We start from the raw sequence: 22,987 nt of genomic DNA on the forward strand, positions 1-22,987 counted from the left end.
GGAGAGAGTAGCACAGCCTACTGTGGCCACACAGCTGTCTTGGTGTTCTTTGTCACAATAATTTTATAAGACAATGTTCCAGAAAAATGACATGCACTAGCTGAACTTCCCTTGTACCAAGTGGTTCTAGACCTCCTGAGGAGGGCATCAACACCCTCTCATCCTGGGAAGGTCTGTTGACAGAAAGCCAGTAATGATGGGGGACTGGTCTCCCAGGCTACTGTAAGAGGGACAGTGGGTAGCAGAGGAGCACGAAGAGGATGGGAACCAGTGCAGGTATAAGTAGGGGGTTGGTTTGCTAAAGGGAAGAGGGGTGGGCATGGCAGAGTGAGGTGAAGGATGAGAAGCCTGATCTTAGCTCCAGCTTCTCCCAAACTTTTCAGTGAGGACACAGAAGCCACCCCCACAACAGGTGATGAATCCCTGGAAGAATGTCTGTGGCAACCATCCAAGCCCTATTAGGGTAAGGTTAGCAGGGGGTGGGAAATAGTGCAACATTGGGTCTCCTCAGAGTGAGGAAATGACACACACCTGTTCTGCTGACAGGAGCTACTTGTGAGTCACACCCGGGAAGTGGAGAGGGAGCAGGTTAGCTCAGGGGAAGAGATAGGCCCAGGGGGTGCAGGCAGAGGCTCTAACTTCAACTTAGCCCTGCCTCCAGAGTGACAAATGGCTTACCAAAGTCATCAGAGGATGAGACCCGGATTTGTACCAGCCTGCTGGGGATTTGTCAGCAACGTACATCAATAAAAAGAAGTCTCAAATAAGACTCATGTTGCCCATCCTGACACTACAGAGACCCAGTTGTCCCTTCAGAACATGAAGATTGCATGTCCTTGAAATGCCAAGCTGAGACAGTGGCAAAATGGATTTAAGGATGGGAAAAATTCCAAAGGATCATGTTTAGATCACCAAGATTATAAATGACCGTGTGTGTGTGTGTGTGTGTGTGTGTGTGTGTGTGTGTGTGTGTGTGTGTGTGTATGCACTCACACACATCCATGTGTCCTTCAACTGAATACAGGGGCCCAATTAGTGTCATTGGAGGACTGAAAACATGGGGCCACTCAGCATCTCCTAGGGTACAGGGAAACCATCTGAGACACAGACACAAAAGTACTTCCATCTGCCTCAGTATAACCTAATCCACAGTGAAAGCACATGGGACCTCTGAGACCCCACTCAGTGGCCTCGACCCCATGTCTGAAGGAGAGCTAGAGCTGTGTCTCCCTCAATTCAGGGCTCTCTGAATCAATGGGATCTTTTTTGTTGCTTTATTTTTGTGAGAGGAAGAACCTTATGTAGCCCAGGCTGGATTCCAACTCATTATGTAGCTGAGGGTGATCTTGAACTGCTGGTCTTCTGCCCCAGCCTCCTGATCCTGGGATTACAGGTGTAGACCACCAAACCCTGCTAGGACCAACAAGTTTTATTTAGAGAATAACTGAAAGCCCTTCTTCCTGGCTGCCATCCTGGTGGGGGAAAAAATCCCAAATCTATACCAGCGGGCAGGAGGAAAGGTACCTTTAGTTCCCCATACTTCATCTCACTCATCCAAATACATGGGGGCCAGTGCTCTGTGGAGATCCCCCCTTCTCCCCCTCATCTTTCTCCTCTCCTCTTTCCCCCCTCCTCCCTACCTTTTCTCAGTATATATGGTGTCTGTGGGGGTTGATGGCATTTTGGAGCATTGTGCTAGGGGAACTCCTGCCTTTAATCACCTTGGATCCTGCCACCTGATGGAGGAGTGAGTGTGTTGGCTCCGGTTCTATAGGCCTCTGACAGGGCTGGGCTTTCCTGAGAGCATCCATTGCCTTCCTTAGCAGCCTCGCCAGTGAATTCCTGTGTAGTCCCTAGAGGAAGGATTCTCAACCTGTGGTCAAGACCCCTTCAGGGATCTCATATCAGATATTTGCATTACCATTCAATAGTGTGAAATTAGTTATGAAGTAGCAACAAAATAATTTTATGGTTGGGGGTCACCACAACTTGAGGGACTGTCTTAAAGGGTCACAGCATTAGGAAGACTGAGAACCACTGACTTGGAGGGATTGACACTGGTATGTGTGCCTAAGACCTGGGAGGGCAGGGAGCCCCTGATGGAGTGGATTCATTGACACCTGCTGCCTGAATTATCAAAAGTGAGTGTTTGACCACATAAAAGAGTAGGCATGTGGGCTGGAGAGATAGCTCAGTGGTTAAGAGCACGGGCTACTCTTCCAGAGGTCCTGAGTTCAATCCCCAGCAACCACATGGTGGCTCACAACCATCTATAATGATATCTGGTGCCTTCTTCTGGCCTGCAGGCATACATGTAGGCAAAACACTATATACATGATAAATAAATAAATATTTTAAAAAAAGAGTAGGCATGTGTGATTTTCAGTGGCTCTAGGGAGGGCACTTTATGTGTACAGTTCCTTTCCTGAACATGCATGGAATGCTGGGAAAAATGAAACCAGAGGTCTCCATTATGCCCAAGTAGAAAGTGGAAGCTCCCAAGTATCAGCAGTCAAAGGCTTGGAATTCAGAGCAGTGAGTGAACACTAAAGCTGGGTGGTCACAGGGACCAGATGAAGCTTCATGGAGTAGGACCAGTGACCAGTGTTGGCACAGAGTGACATCATTTGACTTTAGATCCAGAAAATGAAGAGCTGTGCTAGCCTGGAGATCCAGACCAGCAACGTTGCTCGATAACCCACTGATGTGAGGATGCCTGACCTCTGGCTGGAGCCCAGCTACGAAAAGAAAGAAAAAATGATAGGCTAGAATCTATGCAGTGGAAATTCGAATCCAAATAATAAAATAGAAACAAATCTAGAAATGTCAGGGGCTTAAAACAACATAGGATGCTTCCACAATCAACACACACACACACACACACACACACACACACACACACACACACACACACACACAAACTATGCACGCTCCCTATGATCCACACAGGCAAGAGCCAACCTTGATATATATCTTGAACCAGGAAATCTAAAACTGGGGTGATAGAAGAATTTATCATTGTAAAAGAACAGGGGTTGCCAGCCATGGGCTCACACCTTTAATCCCAGTACTTGGAAGGCAGAAGCAGGTGGAGCTCTGTGAACTCAAGGCCAGCCTTGAGTTTCAGAACCATCAGGGCTACACAGTGAGACCCTGTCTCAAAAGAGAAGAGGAGAGGAAGAGGAGCTGAGGGCTCAACAGTAGGATGTTTGCCAATCACGTGTAAGGCCAGCACATCTGTACCATTTAGATAGAGGGGAGAGTACACAAGGTTCAAGATAATAATCCTAATGACTAAGTAGGGAAGTGAGGACATTTAAAGGAGAGTCTCACTGGAACACTAGTTGGTGATGGTTTAGGGACAGCTTGTCATAAACACCTTCTGCTTTGAGGAGGACAGTAATGCTAATGAGTGTTGGGCTTAATTCAAGAACATGTTAAAAGTTACAAAGACCGTTGATACTAGAACTCCAGCAGACAACTGATTCAATGAAAGGTCCCAGTGGAAAAAGCAAAGACCAAGTATGACTAACACCCATATAAAATGACATAATAGAAATATGCTAAATAAGGGCTAGGCAGTTGGCTCTGTGTTTAAGAGCACTCTTTGCTCTTACAGAGGACCTGGGTTCAGTTTCCAGCACCGGCATGTTGGTTTATAACCATCTGTAACTCCAGTTCCAGGGGATCACGTGCCCTCTTCTAAATTTTGTAGGCCTCATGCATACATGTGGTGCACATACATACATGTAAGCAAAGTTCTCATACATGTAATAAATAAATAAATAAATATTTTTTAAAAGAAATATGCTAAATATATTAGAAGTTGAGTCAAGGAGATGATTCAGCCATTAAAACTCTTAAACTCATGTTTGAGGACCAGATTTTAAATCCCTCTAGGTTCACAGCTGAACATGTATACACACGTGCACATCTTGCTTCTTGTGCAGCACACAAGATGCAAGCAGGGACTGCATCAGTTACTAACTTATTACAAATGGGGAAAGAAATGCCTTCTTTAACTTAGCTCAACAGCTACCCTCCGCTCCTACCAACTGTCCAAAATTTAAGTGGGATGCCCACATTTCTGAGAAATCTTCATGTTGATGACCATCTCTGTAAGCAACCACCTGCACCTTCATACATCTCACGTAAACTCTGGTCTCCCATCTCTGGCCTGGTATACAGCCATGGTCATCGAGCATCTGCTGAATCCATAGATCAGACCTACCGTCATAGCCACTTTCCAATACAGTCATCCTTCCCTATGTGCCATGACAACATACTGCTCAGAGAATCATCCTCCCGGGGAAGGGCCATCAGCATAAGGAACATAGTCTCAAATTGTGTTGCAATGAGGAAGAACACCAACAGTCCTCAGGTTGGTAGTCCCAAGGTTTTGTGTCATACACAACAACACAAACATCTTGATACATAAGTAGAATGACTCAGTGAGAAGGCATTAACATTCTTTCTGTTTCCAAATCCATACTGCCAAGTTGCTTTCCAGAAAGATAGATGGATGTTTCTTACTGATGCTATAAAATATTACCATGAGATTCAGCATCTTAGAACAAGTGTTTATCTTATAGTCCTTGGAGTCGGAAGTCCTAAAATTAAGGTGTTAGCCAGACTAGGGAAGAACATTTTCCTTTTCAAGATTTTAGAGACATTTTGCATCCTTCAGTGCCTAGTCCCCCCCACCCCCGCCCGCCACCTGCTGTCTCTCCATCTCCATCTCTGTCTCTCCATGGCGTTGCCTTCTCTTCTTCTGGCCATCAGTCCTGATCCCCTCTTATATGGAAACCAATGTAACCTGTCCAGAATACTCACCTCCTTAAGATCGTCAACTTAACCCCTCGCACTCAGCTTCCTTTTCAGTGTAGGACAACGTACTTGGAATTTCTGAGATTAGGATGTAGAGCTCTTTGGGAAGCCATCATTCTATACCAACGAGCAGAGTGTTAAAGCATGAAGACTCTTTGAACAAGAGCAAAGCAGGGTCAGGAGAGTCAAAAGGCAGACCCAAAAATAGTCATCTAAAAACATTCCCTGCACAAAGACTCGAGGGCAAGGTGGCGCTTTAATTTCAGACATAAGCTGTGTGATATAAATATCATCTTTGAAAACCAGGATTGGTTCTATGACAGGATCCTCACTGATGCTGACCCTGGGTTCAAGCCAGGAAGACAGCACTGCAAAAGCAAAAGCATTCGCTGCTCTGAACAGCACTGCAGCAGGCCCCTGTAGTCAGGAAGGCAAACTCTGCTGCCTTCTTCCGATAGCGGCTGCCGTGGGACAGCAGGGAAGACTGCTGGGCTGCACAACCCTGTATAAAAGACTTGCTACCTCTTACCCTTGCTACCTTTCTGCAAGGTTTTAGTTCTCAGCAATATCATAACACGACCGATTTCCAGGCACTTTCAGTACTCTAATTTCCCACATTTTATAGTCATTGCTACAGTCACACAGAAGTGTGGCCACTGATCGGAAATCACTACCCAACCCACCAGGGCTTGCAAAATATTACAGAGGCCTAACCTGCCATACCTCTTCCCACCCCTTCAGAGGAGGGGAAGACGCCTCTCACTTTCTTGATGGGAGTCCCCCTCTTGCGCCCCCTTCATACCTGAAGTGGAGGCTGCCCACTGTGGCAAACCATCTCTTAAGCTTCCTCATCCTACTCTGCACCCAGGATGGAACACATTAACTAAGACAACATCCTACTTGACCATGCAGGCTGTGGAGATCGTTTAGAAGGGGACACCTGATCCTCACCAAACCTCACACTTTTTAAAACTTTAGCTTAAGGAAGGGAGTTGTCTTATATGTGTGGCAATGCTGTGAGCACAGCAAACACTATTTTTGAAAGAATGAATAAAGCCAAGTGTTTAAGAGCCACAGGGTGAGAGGCAGGCAGAAGGGCAGACAAAGGTGTGTGTGGCAAGTTTCAGGCCCTTGCTCTTCTCTGAACTCAGTCTCTTCCTGGGTCTTCCCTACACCTTGAGTATGGGAACCAGAACCGCCCCCCCTTTTGGGTTTCTCTTGTCTGTAAAGATGACAGAAAATGGAAATGCAGTGCCTTACTTATTTCTTCATCCATAGTAGGCCTTTTCTTGCCGATGGTATTTTCCCATGCTTTTAGTCAGTTTTTTTGTTTGACATTTCAAAATACCTGAGGAAACAACTCACAGAAGGAGTACTTATTTTGGCTCATAGCTTCAGAGGAATCAACCCATGGTCATCTTGCTCTATTACTTTTACAACCATGGCAAGAAAGAAATGTCTGGAAGGAAGGGCATAGTGAAGGAAAGTGTCTCACCTCACAGCGTCCAGGAAGCAAAAAGAGAGGAACCAGAAGGAGCCAGGGTCACAAAAGCAAATGTCCACAACCCCCTGCCTCCAACCAGGTCCCACTTTTATATTTTCTATCAATGTCTATTCAAATTTTGAATCTGTCAATGGAATAATCCTCTGATTGGGTCAGAGTCATCATGGTATGTTTTAGGAAATGTTCTCAGAGACACCCCTAGGGGGTATGCTTTAACTAATCTCCTAGGTGACTCTCAATCCAACCAAGCTGAGCATCAACATTAACAATCACAAGCACCCACAGCCAGATCTAAGTGACCAGTAAGAGTTGTTACATCTGAGTTCCCTGGATAAACACCTTCCAGCAGCTGAGCAGTGAATCAAGCCCAACAGTTAAACTGTGGGAAAGCCTGCCTTTTCACAGATCCCTGTTAGTACATCCCTGAGAAGGTGCCCTAGTTGGTCAAGCACTGGTCTGCTATTACTCAGGAGATCAAAGGATTTACCACAAAGGATATATGGATAGGTCAGAGAAAGCATGTGAGAATGAAAGTGCTGGGGAATCTGTGTTCTCGTACACACAGGTCAGTCTGTGAGAGATTGATTAGGAAACCGGACTCTTCGTATCTCATGATCGCAAATTAAATGGAAGAGATGTCTAGGATTGACAAGATACAAGTACTGCATTGGGGATGCCTTGGCGAATAGGGGTGCTCTCATGGACAGGGTGCATATTCCCTCAAAGCCAAGAGTGATGCACAGTTTGCCGTATCACTGTGTCCCTTCTGCCCTAACACTGTTATCTAAAGTCTCTCATGATGCAGTCTCCAGCACTAATAGCCCTGTATTGGTTATTTTTCTATTGCTGTGATAAAGCACCATGACCAAGGCAACTTACAAAGAGTCTACTTGGGCTTATGGTTCCATGGGGATAGAGTCCATGAGCAAAGCAAAGGCATGGTAGCAAGAGCAGGAAGCTGAGGACTCACATCTTGAATCCCAAGAACAAAGTAGAGAAGGTAAGCTATAAGTGCCCTGTGTCTTTAAATTCTCAAAGCCCATCTCTAGCGACATTTTTCTTCAACAACATCACACCTCCTAAACCTCCCAAATAGCACCACCAACTTGAAACAAATGTTTAAATGTCCAGAACTATGGGAGATATTTTATTCAACCCATCACAGGCCTTACCAATGAAAAACTTGTCCTATCAATTTTTAGTGCTCCTTCATAGTAAATGCTAAATAAATCTTTTAAATAATGTAACAAAATGTTTAATTTGTTAAATAAGTATTTTTAATTAAGTCGTCTTCAATTCTGAGACTAGGTTAGCAGGCAGTCTTGGGAATAGGCACCTCTCCACTTCTCTACATCCTTGAGGTGATTATACCCTGTGCTGGGCTGGGGGAGAAGAACCATACTTCTGCATTCATTGCCTTTTGTTATTCTTGCAGAAAATGTTACTGTTCTTGTTATAAAAGCCATCCCATGTGGGTTTAGTAAATGTGTGTCCCAATAGATAAAACTGCTATTATGGCTGGCGAGTGTGTGTGTGTGTGTGTGTGTGTGTGTGTGTGTGTGTGTGTGTTGTGAGTGAGTGTATATGACACGTGTGTGAAAGTGAGAGGACAACTTTAGGTATTGTTCCCTAGGTCCCATCCACCTGTTTTTGTTTTTTTGTTTGTTTGTTTGTTTTTTAGATATAGTTTCTAACTAGCTTGAAACTTGATGAGTAGACTTGCTTCCTCACCAGTGAACCCCAAGGATACACCTGTCTCCATCTCCCCAGTGCTTAGATTACAAGTACATACCACCAATCCCAGCTTTCTTTGCATAGATACTTGGGATTGAATTCAGGTCCTCATGCTCACAAGGCAATCACTTTGCTCATGGATCTATCTCCCCCAGCCTCTGGCTGACTCTTAAGACAAAACACAGGTTCAAAAGTGTGGGACCTCTCACTATCCCATAACCCCCCCACACACACACACACAATGCCCTGCCCCAGATGAAGTACTTGCTTGCATTGTTGGGCATTTAGAAGAGAGAAGAGAGGCTAGGAGGCTTCTCTTGGTTTGAGGGGTTTCTTTATAATGTTTTATCTGCATATGTGTATGTGCACTTTCTGGTGTCTGTGGAGTCCAGCAGAAGGCATTAGATTGCCCTGGAACTGAAGTTTCAGACGATTCTGAGTTTCTGTGTGGTGCTAAGAATCACACCTGGTTCCTCTGGAAGAGCAGTCAGTGCTCTTAACTGCTGAGCAGTCTCTCCCGCCCTTGTTTTTTGTTTTTGTTTTTCACAGGAATCTATTGTGACCCTCACTTGGCCTCCCTTACCTCATGAGGAGGGGTGGGTGGGTAGGGTGTAAAAAGCACTTTGGCTACTCACCAATATCTATGCACAATGGGGAGAGACACCACCCTAGTTCTTCAGGGAGCATACAGAAAGCTGGAGAAGCCAGGAAGAGCAGAGATCCCATGGCAGAAGGGAGCTGGGCTGACTGGGCAAAGAAGAGGCAGCCCTGCCCATGGGCCCCTGAGTCACCCAGGATAGGCACCACAGCGTCAGCTCCCTGCCCAGAGGAAGTGGAAGCCGCACATCAGACTGAGTCATAGTTGTTGAAGAGACGCTGGGAACAAAGGCTGTAGACAGGAGCCTGTGCGGGGGACGGCGTTCAAACTGCTTTTACCCACCCCATCGGCACTGCTTCCCTGCCTGCTACGTGGGATGTGGCTTGCAGAAACCAAACACAGGGTCTGCTTTTACATCAGTCCTGGGCAGGCGGTTTTTAACTCCATTGCAGCAAGTGTGTTTTGAGAGATTGGCTTACTACTGATATTTTATCATTAACATTTTCCCCCACAGACTTTGTCTATGTTTTATTCAAAAGATAATGTGTCTGAGATGATCCTGTGACTTTCGAAGTGTTGACAATTTAATGTTTGAAAGTGGTAAAGACTACGGTGGGATTGTAAAAGATCTTTCTGGAGATGCAGTTCTAGCCTTGCCTGGAGTCTCATTAGAATAAGCAGACAGAAGTCAACAGGTCTGGCGGATCTAGGCAGATTCTGTCTCCATGTGCTAGCAGAGCCTTGGGCAAATGCTTTCCTGTTGTCTTGCTTGGGTATTTTTATTTGCAGTGTAAAAGAAACATTCTTTTTTATTTTTTAAATAATCACAATTAACGTCCACTCACTTCTTGGGCACTATTCCCTAAGCTGCAAATGGTGGGTAGATTGGGCAGTTACCAGGGCCTCTCCTGACTTAACTCCCTTTGGTTACTATTCTAGCTCTCTGGCAGAAAGTTGATGAATCTGCCTCCCCACAGATCCTCTTCAAATACCTATGTCTGTTAAGAGCTAGCTCTAACGTGCTCAGTGGTTGACCTCTGCATTACATCTGACCTCTAGGGACTAAGAAGGGTTTTGTGGTTGTTGTTGTTTTAACTAAAAAGAATGAATCTTAGCAAGAAGCCCTGCTTATCTCCCCGTAGGCGCACAGGACTGAGAGGTGTGGGTGGGTAAAGCCTCTGGGTGAAACTACAGCCTCTTTCAGAGGTCTTCGAAAAGTATCGTTTAGCAAGACAGAGCCTTTGGGTGCTTGCTGTATTTCCCACCTTTCCTGTCGAGACCTTCTTTTATAAAACCCTCCAATTGCCTAAGGTAAGTGTTGGGGGAAAGTGCTCATGCCTCTGGAATGTCTGTTCATCCTTGGCCAGACTCCCAACCTTCAAGAGTCAATAACACCCAAATTCTATTTGACTTACTGTAAACCACCTATTTGGTGTGCTGTAACACCTCTTGCTTTCAGAAGCCTCCATTTGCAAATTCACCTTTCACTCAGCTACTACTCAACACATAATTGCCATGGACAGAGGCACAGGTGACATAAACCCCAAACACCTACCTCAGGGACTGCTCCCTCAGCACCTTCACAAGACCTTGGTCATGTTCTGACTCATTTGTTTTTTTGTTTCCAAGCCAGAATGAGAAGAGGCCTGAAAATGTTCTTAGATTAAAGTTTGTACTAGGTGCCACCTAGCCACCTGAATCATGGAGCCCCAGGGACTATAAGGGGTTAGTGTTGCCATAATTTATTCTGACAGCTTCAAGATAAAGCATCTTGGAAGGATTTGGTGTTCCAGCTGAGGTCATTAGAGACTGGGTGACTGCCTCTGTTTTGGCCTTAGATGTCTCAGAATCTCTATCCAGCTCATAGTAAAACAGCACCAGATTTGTCCAAGAAAATTCTTCTCTCAAAAATCTGCAGAGACTTGACATGTATAAGGGACCTCGGCATATTTAACTTCTTTGACCCTTGCAAGCAGCTTTTCTGTGCACAGGACAAGCCTTGTACTCAAGGCTCTATTTCCAAGGTGAAGGAAAGGAACACATGGCTGTGGAGAGCTGAGCCTGCTATCCCAGCTGAGGTGCCCCTCAGCTATGCTCTGTGGCTACTGCAGGATCCTGAGCCGAGATGCCAACCAGAAGCTGACTTTAGCTTAAGAGGCAGCGGTGCTACAGGAAAAACAAAGAGGTAGTCTTTGGGTGTCCTCATCAGAAACTGGGTTGTTGGGACTTTACTGGGGACTCCTGGGTGTTGTGGATTATGAAACAATACAGCCAGCCAGAATCTGAGTCTGAACAAGTAGCTACCGATCCTATGCCCACCCTGTGTGATGTCTGGTCCAGTGATTGAAGGTTGGAGACACATAAATGGAAGAACAGACGAACAGACACACACACACACACACACACACACACACACACACACACACACAGAGAGAGAGAGAGAGAGAGAGAGAGAGAGAGAGAGAGAGAGAGAGAGAGAGAGAGAGAGAAACACGCAGATCACTCAGAACTGAGACTGTCCAGCAGCAAGGAGTGTCTGAAAGATAGAGACCGTAAGCACAGGGAGAGCAATGGCTGACAGGTAGTTGGTAGGGTGTGGAGAATCACCTCTAAATGGAAGAGGATGTGGGGAGCACAGTGGCTGGGGGCAGGGGATGCACGCTTGGTGCAGGGAGGGCTGCGTGGGAGCAGAGAGGATTCTGCAAGCTGCCCTGCCTGCATCACAGGCATCCTGAGAACAAGTGCAAGCAGAGAGATCCGGCCCTTCAAGAACCACCTACCCAGACGCCCCCACAAAGATAGTATCCAATGCCAAGTCAAAGCCAAACAGCAACCAGTTTGGGCCCCTGGATGATGAACACTGTCTCGAGAGCAGAATGCTGGCCACCTCTGAAAGTTACCTTCCGGTAGCCACAGAGAGAAACCGGGGAGCTGTTTGTATTGTCTGCAGTGCTCCATGTACAATGCTGAGAGGTGTGATCGCACTTCCTTTACTGGTTGCTAAGCATATTGTTACTAGGCGACGGCACCGAGATGATGCACAAGGCTGAGGTTCTAGGAGCTGTGCATGTTGAAAGAGCTGCATGCTGAGGAAGAGTTGCAAAGTGAAGTGGGGCATAGGCTCTGTGGGTTTTGCTTTGATGGAGTGGTCTTGGCAAGAGATCCTGTGAATGGTGCCGCACCCCCTTAATCCCAGCGCTTGGGAAGCAGAAGCAGATCTGTGACTTCAAGGCCAGCCTGGTCTACAGCATGAGTTCCAGCCAAGCAAAAGCTACATGGTGAGACCCTGTCTTGGGGGAGAAGGGTGATGTCATACATACAGTGTTTCGTTTACTGCTGGCCATGGTTTTCAAAGCAGTGAGAGAATCATTTCTCCAAAACACAGAGAGTAAGAGAGGCCATGCATTTGAAGACTTCCTACGTGAAAGGAGGAAAGGAAGCGACTCTTTGTTACACTTAGATTAGAGAACCTTTGGGAGAGGAGAGGTCCCCTGTCACGGAGAGTCATGTGTGCTTCGTGGCAGTTCTAGTTCCAGGTGTCTGATAATTCAGCACAGCAAAGAGAAAAAACTCTCTACTAAAAAGAGATATCCAGTAAAAGACAGTGTCGTTGGGAGGAAACAATTCCAACAGTTGCTGAGGTGGAGAAAAACATTCTCCATAAAAAAAGAGTTTGCACTCAGGAGTTGAGAAGGTCCACCCCAGCCTTTCCTAAAAACTTTGTTCCACAGAGGCACCCCTAGCCCAGTTAGTGTGGCCTCTAGAGTTGGTACAGGACACTTCTCTGACCTGGGTGAGAGGAGATCTGGGATAGCTTCCTGAAGACGCATGGTAGCAAGCTGACAAGGATATCAACAGGTGGAGAAGTAAGAGACAAGGAAGGCCACTGGGGATGAAAGACCAGCTCCCTGGTCAAGGAACAAGACATGAATAAGACTTGGGAGACCACGGTGTCTCTTGTAACCTGCGGCATATCCTGTTTCCTGCATTCCTCATGTGACCATCAGGGCCCTGGCTTCTTGGCCTTCTCTGTGGTGGGTATCATATAAGCTCCTCTCTGACTCATCTCTTCGTGAAAACTTCAGGCCTGTCAAAGGTTTCATTTCTTTTCCAGACCAGAAATCACCTGTCCATAACAGAATCTGTCTACCATCACCATCTTTTCAGTTGACAAGAAAGTCAATGGAGCAATTTTAGACAGACAAGCCACCCAGTGCCACCATCAGAATGTCAGGTTTGCAACCTGTAAAACGCAAATGCCCACTTCTTCACCAGCCCCCAAGCCCCTCCACACTCCACCTCTGGCTCAGTTTGTCTTTGGGGGACTAGCTCACTGTGGGACCTAATTAATGAGTTCTTCTCTGTCAGAGTACAACCACTCCAGCCCTTGTGCTATCCAGGTAGCTCTCCTCTGTTGAGTCAATGCTTGCCTTGAGTTCACTCAGATTTCAACATTGGCTACACTGTCTCGAAGATCTGACATCTTTATTCAGACATGAGTCAATCATGAAGAGGGGATGGAAACAGAAGTCCTTCCAGGAAGAAAACTATCTGGATAGAAATTGTTCCATTTGATGACTGCAGTAGAAGATGAGGCTCGGAGAGCCTGGGCAGGGAAACAGGAGGAGAAGGAGGGGAGGAGACCAGAGAAGTAGTGAATACTTTATCCTCTAACCTTCCCTTTCCTTTCTCCCCTTTCTCTCCATGCAGTAGGCAAAATCCTCATTGTTTCCTGTAGTCTGTGACATCTTGGGGTCATTGGGGGACCAAGTTCTTTGATGTGTCTTGAAGTGATGTAGCCAAGAAGAAACAGTGAGTTTGAGTCCCAGCAACCACACTGTGGCTCACAACCACCTATAATGAGATCTGGTGCCCTCTTCTGGCCTGCATATGTACCTTCCAGAGACCATGCAGAGTTAGGATTTGGACTAAGTGCAGTCAGATTGGCCAGGGATGGGTCCCAGCTGGCTCTTCGGTTACACACACTTGTGTCTTCTGTAAGTGTTTCCACTGACACACAGAAGAACTAAACAGACTGATTATCTGTGATATGCAATGCACCATGCAGAGTGCATTAAATACACATGTATCTATCTCCTTTTAATCAAACACTGGCTGTCAGTGTGGAGCATGGTGCAGTGTATGGGAAGGCTGAGCAGGAGGATTTGCAAAGTGTTTGTGGTCACATGGCTGGGAAGCAGAGGGAGCATACCTAGAAACAGAGGTCTCAATTCATCCTTGTAACCTGTATCTCTGACAATGGAGAATTGCCTGTGTGTAGACCAAGGCTCCCTCTAGGGTAGGAGACATTGCAGAATACCAGCTTTGGCCCTGAAGCTCTCCTCCAAACTCCCTACTGGAGCTTCTTCCCTCAGCTCTGTCTCTGTGTCTTGCTCTTTGCCTTAACTTCTCTTAATAAAACCTGTGGGGACCCTCAGGATCATGGTGTCTGGGGCAGGAAGGTGCGAGAGCATGTTTACCACTGTCATGAAAAAAAAATGGAGTAAAGAACTGAGCTTGGGGGTTCTTTCTCCAAGCAGTTTCTGGATATCAGTGTACATGACAATGGTTAATAGCTTATAAAAGATGGAAGGGTAGTTACCAACAGTGCATGGCAAGAAGTTTAGCTGGCTTAGTTAAGGCGCATTCTGGAGCTGTGGGTCTCTTCCAGGGTGACACTATCATTTAGACGGGTATAAATAAACAGCAAAGGGGAAAACTTCCCAGAGACAAGTCTGGAACTTTCCAGAGCTTCTTGAATTTATGTGGAATCCACAGGTCATGGGGACACCATACTCCTGGGGCATACCAGGGCCTTTGTTAGCATGGACCAAGGCAAAGAGCAAGACTCAGAGACAATGTTGGAGGAAAGAGCTGCAATAGGGAGTTGGGGGAGAGCCGCAGGGCACAAGGGAAAGTTCAGCTCTGTACCACAGAGAGGTGTAAAAAGCAAAGATCTCAAAGAAATGAGCCCAACAATTAAAAAATAACCAATTTCATCATAGATGATGGGGGTAGCAATTCCCTGGGTGAGATCTGCAAACCAAACTATTTTCAAGACTGAGGAGCCAACTGAGTCTGGCTCCCAGCCAGCTCAGCTCTTTGTGGGTCCAGCAGCTGTCCCCTCTTCCCCACGCCCCAAAATGTTGTGGATAGAGCTCCACATGGGGGGCTTCTCGAGGTGGGGATGACTCAGATTGATCTTGCTTTCTTTCTAGTCCCTTACTGTACTACAGCAGACACCAGACACAGCCTCCTTGTAACCCATCAAGTGGGACCAAGACTTCCTTGGGATTCATGAACTCATTGAAAAAGCTGCACACGCAATGAAGGAGAACATAAAGCAGAAGGAGAGGTCTGTGAGACAAACAGCATGGAGATGGATGCAGTTGGGGGGGGGCAGTTGAGGACCAGGAGATGTGGTCCTGAGAAAGACAGTATGATAGAACAAGGGCAAAGCCTGGCAAAGCCAGCCTTGTGGGTCAGTGTACCCTGAGCAGATAGAAGGTCATCTTGATAGCATGGCATCGTTGTTTTAAGCGGGATTCAACTGAACCATTTTGAGCAGAGGGAGCACTGAGAACAAATCAAAACAAAACCAAGGTAAAGGAAGCAACTGCTGCCTGGGTAAACAGACGCAGGAATGTTCTCCAAGCTTTCCAGGAAGGGATTTCTAATATGCACCCCTAGGAGGCACAACAGAGGGACTGTTTGGGGACAGTTCTGCAGCCCCTCACTCCAGAGGCTTTCAAAGGGCGACTCCTGGTCAACCTATAAAGCTGTCAGAAATGGGAAACTCAGCCTGCATCTCTGAATGCAAAGACCATGGGTCTGGAGCCAGGAGTCCCAGCTTCAGTGAGTCTGTCTGAGCAATTCTGAGGCCTTCGGAAGCATGACTCCATGCTATGTAGTCAGTGAGGTGACCATTGCTATCATCAGCTTCCCTGTGTCCTCACATGTTCTTTTCTTAGGTTTATTCTGTACCGGAATGGCTATATCCCTGGGCTGGGGAGCCTTCTGTGAGCTGACCTACAGCAGCAGCTGGTGAGACTCCATGTGTCTTGTTTTAACCTGAGTCCCTCTGCTGCCTGTCATTCCCAAAGGGGCCCAGAGACCATCTCTGTACCCACACTTCCCTGCAGATCTTTTCTCTAAAGCCTTCCCATATCTGACCAAACACTGACTACAAGCTATGAATCCTGACATTTGCTGGATTGGGATTGGGAGACAGAGGGCACAAAACAAGGCCTCTGCCTCCCCACCGCTTCTTTTAGCAAAGCATGTACTTGTGAAAAATAATTTTATCTCAAGAAAACATGTGCCAGGCAAGAGTGGGGCAGCCATGTGCTCTAGGAGAGGGCTCTGGGGGGGGGAGGGGAGGCATGAGCCTCTGTCAGTTCTCAGCCCATACCCTATGCCAGAGTCCTCTCACCCTGCACACCACAGACATTCTGGGAATCCTTTGCAATCACCTGCTCCAACTGTGGGGCAAAACCAAACATCTGCTGCCACCCATGTATTTCAGGTAGGCATGCTCTTCGTGAGCTCCCCATTCCTGGAGAACACCCCCTGTCTTCATCCTCTGCACCTCCGCTACAGACAGGTTAGTTCTTGCTTACCTGGCCAAGCCCTGTTCCCTCTGCCCCACACCCCCACAGCCTATACTGGTACTGAGAGAGAAAGCAGGAAGTGGTCTCCTGTAGACCAGCCCTTGGGGGACTACTCCATGACGCCAGCTTCCCTGGCAGCCAGCAGTATGGGCAGTTGTGACAAGGTGGATGCCCAAGGATAGCAGGCACTGAGGTCTGTGTCCCCAGGGGGCTTACACAGTGCCCTGCTGTACATGAGTGCTGCAGCCTTGCTCATAGCCCTTGACTACACCCAGAATGCCTGTCTGTAAATCTTGTAGCTGGAGTCTCTCTGTGCTTGGCACTAGAGTTCCTCTGGCCTGGGCCCAGAATCCTCCTATCCAAAACAAAATGCTGACTCTCTTCCCAACATAAAAACCTGTATAGCTAAATGTCCTGATCCTATACATTCAGTGACTTCTGGCTGCATGAGAACAATGCCAAGTGCCAAGCCACTGTGTAAAAGGACCTCTCTGAACCCTGTTTGCATTGTTCATGCCACAGTTCTGCTAAATCTTGATACCTTGAGCTGCTCATTTTCCCATACCAGCCAGTCTTCCATGTCTTCTGCGTGGGAAGTATTTCACCATGCTTCTGTTAGCTTGATCCCATCCAGTCTTGGAAACCTATCCTTCAACTATATCACCTGTGAAGTCTTTTTAGCCTCCTCTTGGTAGCATTGTCTCAGTGACATCTGTACCAGTTTCTGGCGACTCATGTAGTCTGCATTGAAGCTATCCTTGTCTAGAGGGTAGCTTCCTGTTCACCCCTGGACCCACAGTGTTCAGCACATCACACACACACACACACACACACACACACGCACGCACGCACGCACGCACGCACGCACGCACGCACGCACGCACGCACGCACGCACGCACGCGCACACACAGAGTAAACACGGTCCTCAATATACACACATAGTAAACACTAAGAGCCTATGGAATGGATCTTGAGTCTTCCCTGACTGATGATACATATACCAACCCTTAATTCCAAAGCCACTGAGCACCATCAATGAAGGAAGGAGTCAGGGCTGGGGCTTGGGCTCAGCTGGTAGAGTGTTTGCCTAACATGCTTGAAGCTTTGGTCTCACTGTGATTCCTAACGCGACATAAACTGGGTATTGTGGCTTATGGTTGTGATCCCAGCAATCCGGAGGTGGAGGCAGGAGGATCAGAAGTTTGTGATCATTCTTGGCTTCATAGTGAGTGAGAGGTCAGCCTGAGCTGTAGGATACTGTGTCTTGAGAAAAGGGAAAGGGTGGGAAGGGTAGAGTAGTAGAGGACAGGAAGAAAGAGGGGAGGGGCGTAGAAGATAGAGGAGGGGAGGGAACAGGAGGGCAGGAGGGGAGAAAAGAAGTCCCAGTCCCACCCACAATGCTCTCTACTAAATCTTGCTCCCAGAACACAATTCCCACTGTCGCCCTCTTGAGGCAGTCTTCCAGTGGGCACCTGGAAGTACCCACCCTTCATGCTGTTGCCATGAAGGTCTGTCTACAGAGCATCTGCTACCTTCCCCATCTCCAGGGTCTGCAGCTTTGGCCCCCTGTCTGCCACTTCTTCATGTATCTGGCCACAGCTTCCTTTTTTACCTGCTTGTCTGCCATGCTTCCTCTTTCCTTTGCGTACACTGTCCCCAGACACAAGAGCTTCATTCGCTAGCTCACATTTGTTTTCTGTCTGTGGAAGGTGCTGGTGAGTTGTGGGGCTTGTGGTCTCTGGTTAGCCTGTCCCACCTGGACACCAGAGAAGGGACACATCCTTGAGAGTGACAGTGACCCAGAAGTCTTCACACTGGTAGGCAAAGTGCTGAACACGATGAACTATAAGAAGCCCCTGTACTGTGTCCTATCTCTGAAGGGCCAGTGTGCCACATAAAATCTGGGACTTCTCAGACACATCTGGGAACCAAGCAAGCAAGACTTCCTCTTTTCTTTCTTTTCGTTTTGTTTTTCAAGACAGGGTTTCTCTTTGTATCTTTGGATCCTGTCCTGGAACTCACTCTGTAGACCAGGCTAGCCTTGAATTCACAGAAATCTGCCTGCCTCTTCCTCCTGAGTTCGAGTGCTGGGATTAAAAATGTGTGCCACCACCCCGGGCAAGACTTCCTCTTTTCAAAGAATATGGAAAAGATTTCCAAGCAACTGGAAATATAGAATCTTGTTTCAAACTTGTAATCAAAACCTTGCTTTTCTATAGCTCTGTGGAGTGTAAACTGAAAAGCAATGCCACTTTTCTGAGTGAGAAGCAGATGATCCCAGGTAAAGTTGGAAAGGCTGGGCTGGCTGTTAGGTTCACTGGTTCACTAGGTTGCATTCTGGTTTACTCATTCATTAGTCCATTGATACACCCATCCTTCCCACCCATCTATCATGCATCGTTCACCCACCTCTCCATCTGTCCTCCTATGCATCCGTCATCCACCCATCCCCATCTCTCCATCTACCTGCTTTCCCATCCACCCACCCATCGTCTCTCCATCATCTACCCATCCTGCTGTCTACTGACCCATTTTTTAAATATCACATCTGCATAACTATAAAGTGAGATTTCTCCTCCACCAACCTACATCAGAAAAGAAAAATTGAATAGCCAACCCTTTATATATCTTTCAAATCATGGATTTCTCTCCAAATTACCATATTTCAAACAAAAATCAACTGGGAAAAATATGAGTCTGAAGCCACCTGAGTTGTTTTGCTAGCTGGGCATGCTTATAAAGGTCATTTGACAGAACTGTTTTCTTTTTCAAGCAATGATTTAGGACAGTAATTTTTATTATAGGCATAGCTTCATAAACTAAGTGTTTTAGGAAGCCTTTTGAAGAGCAATAGATTGGATGGTTAGACTGTGAACTTCTAGAAATACTTTTCAGAGGATTTGAATAGATATTTCTTCAAAGGAAACATCTTGAGTGTCCACAAAGCTGTGCAAAGATGCACAATGTAATTACTCATCAATGAAATTAGCAATAAGGTACGCTAAGATGGCTAAAGTCAAAATTACAAATGGCTACAAGTGCAGACAAGAACATGGAGACATTATTTTAGTTACTGTTCTTTTGCTATGACAAAACACCATGACCAAGGCAACTTATAAAGTATATAACTGGGGTCTGGTTTACAGTTTCAGAACGTGAATCCATCACCATTATCGTGGGGAGCATGGCAGCAGACCTTGAACAATACCTGAGAGTTTTCTTTCTGATCCATAGGCAGGAGGCAGAGAAAGCAAGACTGAGCCTGGTGTGGGCTTTTAAAACCTCAAAGCCCACCTCCAGTGACACACTTCCTCCAACAAGACCTTACCTCCTAATATTTCTAATCCTTTCAAATAGTGTTACTCTCTGATGACTAAGCATTCAAATATGGGCATATGGGGAGGGGGAGCTCTTATTCAAACCACCACATATTTGAACAGAGAGAGCTCTCAAAAGAAGAAATAAAAATGGCTACAAAATGTCTTTTAAAGTATTCAATATCCTTATCAATTATAGAAACTCAAATTAAAACTACTTTGATATTTCATGGCTAGGATCAAGAAAACAACGGACAACAAAGGCCATCAAAGCTTCAGGGAAAGGGAACCCTCACTCACTATTGCAATAGTGTCTGGCCTGGCCAGATACATCCAACCATGCAGTTGTGGTGTTACTATCTTGGTTGCGATTAAGTCCCATTCAATGCGCAGGAACTCAGACCTCGTAATGCAAATATAGTTAAGAGCCCATGGTTTGAGAGGTCATAGACTGCAGATGAGAACCTGCTAATAGCACTTTACCAAATTGGTATAATATTCAACTGCCTTTTAAATGCTTATCTTTATGTCCATAGATAATGCAGCTCTCTCCCTTCATGAAAGAAGCTTCTGTTTCCAGTTTCTTGAGAGAATTTTACAGAGAATCACAACTAGCCAAAGGACAGAGAGTAAGTGATAGTGGAGTGCTTAGGCCCCAATGGGACATCTGTAATACAGCATCTATACCCACGATTCAGGGATCATCACAGAAGAGAGGCCAAAAGGATTGTGCGAGCCGGAGAACCAGGACAGTTGCCATGAGATAGTGTCTCCTAAACACAATATGGTTATCTGCACAAGATCAAACCAGTCGACATGGGAACATAATGGTGGAGGTGTGACAAGGTCTCAGCCCTCACTAAAGAACTAAAGTCAATCAATAGCAACTGAGGGAGAGAAGGTAGTTCTCTCCAGAGAGAAGATCTGATTGATACCCAAGCCCTGAGATGAGCCCTTTACCCATGTAAATGCAAGAAACACTAACTTGACTCTGTGTGTGTGTGTGTGTGTGTGTGTGTGTGTGTGTGTGTGTGCGCACGTGTGCACGCACATGCGTGTGTGCACATACACACTATAGCAAACAGAGGTTTTGGGATACTCAGGAGGAGTTGGAGAGGTTAGGGGTAAGGAAAGAAATGATGTAACTACAGTGTAGCTAGGTATGGAATTCTCAAACACCTTTTTAGTGTGGCATACCCATACAATAGAATGTTACTCAACAATGAAAACAGAACAAAGAGCTAAGAGATATGACAACACAGGCAGACCCTCAGAAAACTATGCTATAAGAAGGAAGCAAATCACAAAGTCTGCGACTCCGCCTGCATTCTGTCTAGAAGACAAAGTCCATACAAGTAGAAAGCATACTAGCAATTCCAGGGAAATGGTGGAGAATGACGGCTAGTGGTTCAAGGTCTCCTTCTGGAATAATAAAAACATCTGTGATTGGCAGTGGTGATGGCTGTACAAACCTGTGAATATAAATTAAAAACAAAAACATTGAATTGTGAATTTAAAATGGTTTATTGGGGGCAGGAGAGAAGGCTCGGCAGTTAAGAGCACTGGCTGCTCCTCCAGAGGTCTCACATTCAAGTCCCAGCACCCACATGGCAGCTCGCAGCTGTCTGTAACTACTGTTCCAGGAGTGAGACACCAATACACATAAAATAAAATTAAATCTTAAAAATAAATAAAATAACTTTTAAAAATAAAATAAAAGGGTGCATTTTATGGTTTTTAAACTATAGCTCAAAAATGTCACATTGTGACCTAGCCAGTGGGATGGTGACATTTACAAGCCACAGTTGATGAAGAGAGGCCCTACTGATTAGATAGAAGAAAGATATGGGGGAAAGCTTTTTTTTATGTCTGTAACTTTGTATTGAAATTTCATTTTATTATTGCTTAGAAAGAAAGATTTTTCAAGTACAAATTTGTAGTGGGCACAAATATCTGTGGATATTTAAGAAAATAAGTAAAATATATTGTTTACCATGCTCATAGCCTTTTGCATTAATAACTAAAATGTAGCCATAATTAATACAATGAATATTTTGGAAGTTTTTGATTGATTAATGTATTTCAGACTAGATGAGCAGTATCTATATTTGAGAATACAGAATATCTTCCTTTTTTATTTGACTTACCACATAATATATGAAAGTTAGATATCATTTGAAAAATACATAAATACAAATGACTGAATGAGATTTCTCTGAGGACAGATATTTAAAGCTCACTGTTTTTGCAGAAACAAATAGGGCCTTACTTATTAAAAATTTGTGAAATAATATTCTGTTGAAAGTCGTAGATATAATGAATGAAGTTATAATGAATAGGATTGTTTATATATTTATCATATATAAATATTTTACATTTTTGCATTGCTTTTTAAAGTACATCAAACAGTAGCAATTGGTAACTATATAGCTTGAAGCCAGTATGTTTAAAAATTATTCTGAGTCAACATAGGACAAAGACAAGAGGATTATAACTAGGCACAAAGTTATCATCAGAAAGGAATAGGCTCACTAGGAAAACAAAATTGGAAAAACATGTATGAATCCTTAGAGGCAGTAATTCATATTTTCTAGTCCCTAGTTTCTATTCAATCAAGAGAAAAGGGTCTTGTTGGAGTAACTCTTAATTCCTGGACTGGGAGATGCAAAGATGCAAAACTGAACTAGAATGAATATCTTAGATCTGCAAGTAAGTGTTTAAATAAATTAAGCTATGTTAAAAAGGAAGGAAGGAAGGAAGGGGACAGGGAGATGAGAGAGAGGGAGAGACTGGAGCTATCTTTGCATAATTCTTGATTTCTATTTAAACCTAATTTTCATGCCTACATGCCAGAGATGGAGTTGTGCTTGGATTACTAGTTCTTTTTATTCCTCATCTCTAAGCACTCACATTGAATACATATCAATTTTCTGCATGGGGGAAAGCTTTTTTTTAAGTCAGCATATTATTTCACACAGTATGTGGTATAAAACGTGTCACTAAAATAATATATTAACTATTATCCTGAAATCTGACATATCCAAATTAGCTTTATTAAAAAGGTCCTCTTCACTATGATTATGGGCATTCTCAGGCACATATTTGTACACAGCCAGTGCATGAATGCCAACCACATGCTAGTGCCATGTTGTATCCTTGGAATGTAGCAAAGCTTCTTCAGAACAGTGTACTGTGTTCTCCCTGGGGTCTCCCACCTGAATTAAACAAGAGCTCAAGTGTGAGGTCATGTTTATAAGAATTCTGTAAAGCTGACAATAATACCTAGTAAGAATATGCCTTGATCTTTATTAAAAATTACTTAGGGTTCCAGGCAGTGGTGGCACACGCCTTTAATCACAGAACTCAGGAGGCAGAGGCAGGCAGACCTCTGTGAGT

At 45.2% G+C, this 22,987-nt stretch overlaps 1 protein-coding gene across 2 annotated transcripts in view; it reads right to left on the reverse strand.

The window, feature by feature from the left end:
- Positions 1–22,987, reverse strand: part of Ptk2b (protein tyrosine kinase 2 beta) — a 117,005-nt gene that overhangs the window by 84,202 nt on the left and 9,816 nt on the right. The window contains exon 1 of one of the 2 annotated variants that reach the window (XM_027390287.2): positions 8,701–9,610. The exons of the other annotated variant lie outside the window; for it this stretch is intronic. The gene's annotated coding sequence lies outside the window, so the exon portion shown is untranslated. Of the gene's footprint in view, positions 1–8,700; positions 9,611–22,987 lie in introns of those variants that run through there. 2 annotated transcript variants of the gene reach the window in all.

The sequence above is a fragment of the Cricetulus griseus genome (genome assembly GCF_003668045.3).
Source record: "Cricetulus griseus strain 17A/GY chromosome 1 unlocalized genomic scaffold, alternate assembly CriGri-PICRH-1.0 chr1_1, whole genome shotgun sequence".
In the NCBI taxonomy this organism is placed as follows: Eukaryota; Metazoa; Chordata; class Mammalia; order Rodentia; family Cricetidae; genus Cricetulus; species Cricetulus griseus.